Source organism: Aotus nancymaae, unplaced genomic scaffold (genome assembly GCF_030222135.1).
Source record: "Aotus nancymaae isolate 86718 unplaced genomic scaffold, 86718_ANA_hifiasm-v0.15.2.pri h1tg000067l, whole genome shotgun sequence".
Lineage (NCBI taxonomy): Eukaryota > Metazoa > Chordata > Mammalia > Primates > Aotidae > Aotus > Aotus nancymaae.
The window spans coordinates 20473023-20480229 of NW_026988482.1; the positions used below are offsets into that span (position 1 = coordinate 20473023).

Sequence of the window (7207 nt, forward strand, 5' to 3'; positions counted from 1 at the left end):
TCCCAGGAGGCTGCAGTGAGCCAAGATCATGCTACTGCACTCCAGCCTGGGTGACAGAGTGACATCCTCTCTCAATAAGAATTTTAATACTACTGATGACCACAGGTGGAGCAGGTGTTCCCTGGGGGCTGCAGCAGAGATCAGGCCCAATTGAGGTTCATGCTGGGACCCCAGAGGATAGTTGGGGCTCAAGCTGGCCTTGGAGGTCAGGGAGAGACAGTGGCAGTGGGATGGAGGAGTCTAACATCTCGTTTTTGTCTAGGTGCGATCTTTCCCTGAAACCCAAGGGGCAGTGCAAGAGACAGGAATTGTGAGTGTCTTGCTTCCCCCGGGCGTGTGTGTGCCTGTGTTCACCCTCCCAGGCCTGAGCAGTGGCTCCAGGGCAGAGTCCAGGGGAGGACAAAGAACACCAGGTCACCTAGAGGGTTGTGCTCACCTGCACCTGCTGCCACAACCCCACATGCTTCCACAAACCTTGGATCACCCTCACTGCTCTCTACCATGCTAAGCAAATTATATATGGAGTTGATAAGACACAGTCCCCATGAGCTCTGTCCATTCCCCCACCTCAGTGACCTCCTCACTGCTTCTCGGATAGGCAGGCACACTCCTGCAAGACCTCACACCTGCTGTCCCTCTACCCAGAGAGCTCCTCCCCACATGGCTCACTCTCGCCTCCTTCTGTTGTCTGCTCCCAGTGAGGCCTTCCCCGACCATCCTACATAAAATACCACCCCACCCCAGCACTCCCTACCCCGCAGCAAATAACAGTATATTTTACTTGATTTACTGTGTTTTGTTTTATCTTTTGTCTTCCCCTCCAGAATATCAGCATCATGAGGGCAGGGACTTTCACAGCTTTATTTATTTATAGCAGTTTTATCGTCTGCTGACTCTCCAGACCTAGAATGCCATTCAGGCACACCATAGGTGTTCAGTAAGTATTTGAATGAATGAATGAACCCCTGTGCACCTAGTGTATTATGGGAGTCAGACAATTCACTGCAGCCCTAGATACCCATAGTGGGATCCCTGGACTGGCACCCTGAGCATCACCTTGGGTACTTAGAAATGCTTATTCTTGGACCCACCCCAGACCTGTTGAATCAGAAACTACATTTTACAGAGATCCTTGGATGATTCCCAAATGCACATTACAGCCTGAGAAGAGCTACACTCAACTGGAAAATGGTCCCCTGGGCCTTCCCTAGAATGCCCAGCTCCGTATGGAGGCCCCTGCCCACTTCATGAACCTGTTCTCCAAGCCCTGGACCACAACACATCCTCCACTCCAGACACAGGAGGCACAAGCAGGTGTCGGGGACCAGCACTCCATCTCCCCACCGGCCTTCCCAGGTAACGCCCTTCCCCACTCTCCCTGGCTAGCTCTTTGCATGCCTTGAGCAATCACTGAAGGGGTTTAGGTTACAGAGAGGCGTGGTCAGAACCATTTTTTTTTTTTTTTTTTTTTTTTTTTGTGAGACGGAGTTTCGCTCTTGTTACCCAGGCTGGAGTGCAATGGCGTGTTCTCGGCTCACCGCAACCTCCGCCTCCTGGGTTCAGGCAATTCTCCTGCCTCAGCCTCCTGAGTAGCTGGGATTACAGGCACGCACCACCATGCCCAACTAATTTTTTGTATTTTTAGTAGAGACGGGGTTTCACCTTGTTGACCAGGTTGGTCTCGATCTCTTGACCTCGTGATCCACCCGCCTCGGCCTCCCAAAGTGCTGGGATTACAGGCTTGAGCCACCGCGCCCGGCCCATTTTTTTTTTTTTGAGATGGAGTCTCGCTCTTGTCACCCAGACTGGAGTGCAGTGGCACAATCTCAGCTCACTGCAACCTCTGCCTCCCGGGTTCAAGCAGTTCTCCTGCCTCAGCCTCCCGAGTAGCTGGGACTACAGGTGCCTGCCACCACACCTGGCTAATTTTTTGTATTTTTAGTAGAGAAGGGGTTTCACCATGTTGGCCAGGCTCCAGGCTGATCTTGAACTCCTGACCTCAGGTGATCCACCTGCCTTGGCCTCCCAAAGTGCTGGGATTACAGGCATAAGCCACTGTGCCCAGCCAGTCAGAACCATTTTTAGAAAAAAACTTGCTGGCTGTAGTGTACACAGTGGATCAGGGGCAAGACACTAAACAGGAGGCTTCAGTCACTGCCCCGTGCAATGGGGTGAGGAGCTCACCTGGGGCTGGTCCCCAAGCAGACAGGAAATGGCTGGGGCTCTGGGTGAGGGCAGGGCTATGGAATGAGAAAGAAGGGCAGTGTTGCCAGTGGACAGACCCTGGCAGCATGCTGGAGACAGGAATGACCAGGATTGGCACATCCAGCACATCACTAGGGTAAGAGGGTGCTGCCTTGTGGGGAGAGCCAGGAGGACAGGCTCATTCAGGGGTCCAGAGCCTACAGCTGAGGGGGCCTGGCTGGGAAGGGGTCACTGTGTGCCCTTGAGCCACCACACCTGAACCTGCTCTGTATCCTCCGGAGGAAGTTAGGATCTTGGGGTAGGGAAGGCGGAGAACATGTCCATTCCAAGGAGGCATGTCCCTGGGGCCAGTCTTTGGGGTATGATGGCTGAAATGAGTCAGCCAGAGTGTGTTTTGCCATGTATGGCCCATGGAGAGGAAGCCTCTGGGGGAGCAAGTGCCCATTTGCTTCCCTGATGGCTACCTCTCTGCCCACGTGCAGAAGGTAGGGAGAAGGCAGGAGAAGAAAGGCCCCAGCTCTATATCTTTGTTGTAACCATCGCAAGGACGTGAGACACAGGCTGCAGAGGCCCTCAGAGGCCTTCTAGCCCAGGGACACTCAGCTGCCTCCCTAGTCCCTCCTTCAGGGAACCTGCTCACCTCAAGAGAAGCAAAGCACCATTTCTGGAGGAGTTTGAATACAGTTTCGCAGCATCTTGTTGCAATCTCTGTGCACAGGGACGTTTAAGACTCTACAGCTGGCTTCTCAATTGTTGGGAGCATTTTGTTGCCATGGAGCCTGCAGAACCAACCTGCCCTCCCCACAGCTGGATAACCTGTGTCACCAGTGCACACGTCTCCAGGTTAGCGTCTCTGAAGTGAAGATGTGCTCTTAAAGGGAACAATTGTGATGCTGTCGCTGTAAATCTTGCACAATGGCCACTGGTAACTTGGAAGAAAATCCTAGAGACAAGAGTGGGGACATCACAGCTCTTGTAAAACAGTGATTCAGAAGAGTTCTGGATGTGAACAAGTTTCAGCCATGCCTTAACCAGCTTGCTTTACTTGTATTTTCCTTTTTATGTACCATAGTGATACATGATAAAATTTATCTAAATAATGGCCGGGCATGGTGGCTCATGCCTGTAATCCCAGCACTTTGGGAGGCCGAGACGGGCGGATCACTTGAGGTCAGGAGTTTGAGACCAGCCTGGCCAACATAGCAAAATCCTATCTCTACTAAAAATACAAACATTAGCCGGGCTTGATGGCGCATGCCTGTAATCCCAGCTACTTGAGAGGAGACGGAGGCATAAGAATCCCTGGAACCTGGGAGGCAGAGGTTGTAGTGAGTGGAGATTGCGCCACTGCACCCCAGCATGGGTGACAGAGTGTTTGTCTCAAAATAATAATCACCATCATCTAAATTGAAAAATAATAATCTAAATAAGTCTGAAAGATATATTTCAATAAGTATAGAATTAAAAATCTAAGTAATAAGAGAATGCCTGCCAAAGTTTAATATCAGCATCGTGTGTGTGTTGTGGGCGGGTACATGGACCTTAAAAATCACTGAGATCTTTGATTGGATGCAATATGGATAATTGTCCATTGAAGTCTACTTAATACTTTGAGTTAAATTCCTAAACTTTAATTCTAATCCTGACTCTACGCCAGCTCTGTGACCTCAAGTTAGTGAAACACAAATGGGATTTTGATTTCTTTGAGTACAAAGTTGACTCGGGGGTTCCAGCTGGTGGGTAGGGTGGGAGTTCTGAGAGGAAACAGTGCTGAAAACAGTTCGGGGATATTCTCTAAGTTGAAAACTGCTGAGCTGCCCGAAATGATGCCTGGAGATTTCTGCTCACGGGGAACAAAAGGGTAATAGTCGGAGGGTTTCCTGCTTGGCACTTCAGTTAAGACTTCGGTTCTGGTCTCTGACTGCCACAGAATCACTGATTGTTGAAGATCAGCCGTGGGGCATCATCCGAACACAGCAACCCATTGCAAATATAGTTTGTGTGTGTTTTCAAGTCTTGGTGGCTAAGAGCTGGGCCGACCCCAAGGGCGAAGAAGCCTGATGGGGAGGCAAAGACAGCTGTGGGGAGGGAGTGAGGGAGCTGCTGGAGGAAGTACTGTGGGTCTATTTTAGGACTGGAAAATTGGAAAGCTGAGGAAGTACAATGTGTTTCAGTAACAGGGTTCAGCAATCCCTGGCCTCCACTGGGATAGTTCCCCTGAGGTGAGAGTACAAAGGGGCTGAGCATTTCTATTTACCAAAATACTGAGGCCACAGCCCATGGGAGCCAGGAAGGGGAGAGGGGTGGGGAGGACAACCAAGTGTTTAAACCAGAGAGAACCCACTCGGTGTGTTAGTGGTTATGGACCTTGGCTATGGATCAGAATGGCCCTCTCTGGGCCAGAACTGAAAACCACTGGACAGTGGAATAATGGAGAGATTGGCAGACAAGGCCTGTGGGCCAAAACTGGGCCTAGCATCTGTTCTTGTAAGTGAAGTTGTATTGGAACGCTGCCATGCTCAATTGTTTATATATTGTCTGTGGCTGCTTTTTTATAGAGTTGAGTAGTTGCGACAGAGACTTTATGTCCCACAAAGTCTAAAATATTTATTATCTAGCCCTGTACAGAGAAAATCTGTCAATGACAGAAGGCTCACTGGGCTTCAGGGTCTAAAAACGGGTTGAGTTCTGATGTATCTATTTCCTATCTAGTGACCTAGGGCAAAGCGTTAGCCTCTCCAAGTCTCAATTTCTTTCTCTGTAAATCAAGTAGCAATGCCTATCTTGCCCAAGTGTAAGTATTGAATAGCTATTATATTTGTTGTAGTCCTCTGAGGTATTTTTAGTCATTATTTTAGATATTATGACATATAACCTTAACTTACAATAATCTTCATTGAGTTACTATTATACCACTTTACAAACAATGTAAAAATTGAACCATTCTTGCAAGTTTCCCCCCCATCCCCATCCATTGAGGTATTATATACTTTTTCTACATATGTTATAAAGTCCACATAAATGGATATTACTGTTAATTCAAACAGTCAAGTCTTAAAGAAAAAGTACTTTTATATTTACCCCAATAGTTACCATTTCTAGGTAACTGTTTTTTCTTCCTGAAGTTCTGGGCTTCAATCTGAGATAAATTCCCTTTAGCTTAAAGCATTTTCTTTAGTGTTTCTTATAGTGGTCCTGCTGGCAGTAAGTTCTCACAGCTTTGGTTTGAGAAACCTTTCTTTCCCTATACCATACTGGATTTAGGCTTGTTGCGTGGTACTTTTTTCTTTCAACATGTTAGATGTCATTCCATTGACTCCTGGATTTCATTGTTTCAGATGAAAATTTACTGTCATTCTTTTTGTTATTGTATTAAAGATAGTGTTTTCTTTCCTTTGGCTACTTTTAAGATTTTCTCTTTTAACTCCAAAGATTTTCTCTATAGTCTGAGTAGGATATACCTAGTTGTAGTTTTTTTCTTTGTGTTTATCCTGCTTGGGGTTTATAAGATTTAGGAATCTGCGGGTTGATATCTTTCATCAGTTTTGGAAAATTCTCAGCCATTAAATCTTCAAGTATCTCTTCTTCCCCAATTTCACTTCTCTTCTCTTTCTAGTATGTCACTTATATTTACATTTGATCATTTGATATTGTCTCACAGTCCTCTGATAGTCTGTTCTGTACTTTCTTTATTTTAAAAAGAAATCATACAGTTGCAAGAAATAATACACAGATCCTTTGAATCCTTTATCTAGTTTCCCCCAGTGATAACATCTTGCAGAACTATAATATGATTTAACAACCAGGATACTATCCTTGATAAAAATCCGTCAATCTTATTCAGATGTTCTCAGTTCTGCTTGTATTGATAGTATGTGTGTGCATGTGTGCACATGCACACATGTATTTAGTCTTATGAAATTCAATCACAGATGTATGTTCATGTGTGCACCACCACAGTCCAGATTCAGAATAATTTCATTACTATAATGTTTCCTCAAGTTACCCTTTTATAACCTCCCCCATCTTTTTACTATATCCCTACCTCACCACTAACTTCTGGCAGCCACTAATCTGTTCTTCATCTCTATAATTTGGATATTCAAGAATGTTGTATAAATGGAATTATATAGTATGTGGCCTTTGGAATTGGCTTTTTATGCTCAGCAGAATTCCCTTGAGAGTCATCCAAGTTGTTGCACTTATTAATAGTTCATTTTTTTATCACTGAGTTGAATTCTATGGAATGAATATACCATTTGTGTTTAACCATTTACCTAACAAAGGACATCTTGGTTATTTCTAGTTTTGGCTATTACCAATAATGCTATTATGAACATCCACGTACAGGGTTTTGTATGAATATTACTTCTCATTTCTCTGGGTAAATGTCTGCTGTGGTTTGAATGTATCCTCTAAAACTCTTATCAAAACTTAATCCTCAATGACAGTATTGAGAAGTGGGGCCTTTAACAGGTGATTAGAAGGCTGGGCATAGTGGCTTATACCTGTAATCCAAGCACTTTGAGAGGCTGAGGTGAGCAGATCACCTGAGGTCAGAAGTTCAAGAACAGCCTGGCCAAAATGGTGAAACCCCATCTCTACTGAAAATACAAAAATTAGCCAGGCGTGGTGGCGCATGCCTGTAATCTCAGCCACTCAGGAGGCTGAGGCAGGAGAGTTGCATGAACCCTGGAAGCAGAGGTTGCTGTGAGCTTAGATTGCAGCACTGCACTCAAGCCTGGGCAACAGAGCAAGAATCCATCTCATGAAAAAAAAAAAAAAAAAAGGTGATTATACAATTAATGGATGAATAAATTAGTGGATTGATGAGTTATCATAGGAGGGGAATTGGTAACCTTATAAAAATAAGAAAAGAGACTTAAGATGGCAAGTTAGCATGCTCAGCCCCTCACCATGTGATGCCTTGCACCACTTCAAGATACCAGAGTTCTCACCAGCAAGAAGGCTCTCACCAGGTACAGCCTCTTGACCTTGGACT

General features: G+C 45.7%; 1 long non-coding RNA gene across 1 annotated transcript; it reads left to right on the plus strand.

The window, feature by feature from the left end:
• The first annotated feature begins 222 nt into the window (after positions 1-222).
• On the plus strand, positions 223-3319 carry LOC105729828 (uncharacterized). Its single transcript, XR_001110318.2, has 4 exons — positions 223-310; positions 825-937; positions 1127-1356; positions 2924-3319. It is a non-coding gene; the product is annotated as an uncharacterized LOC105729828 (long non-coding RNA).
• The last annotated feature ends 3888 nt before the right edge of the window (positions 3320-7207 follow it).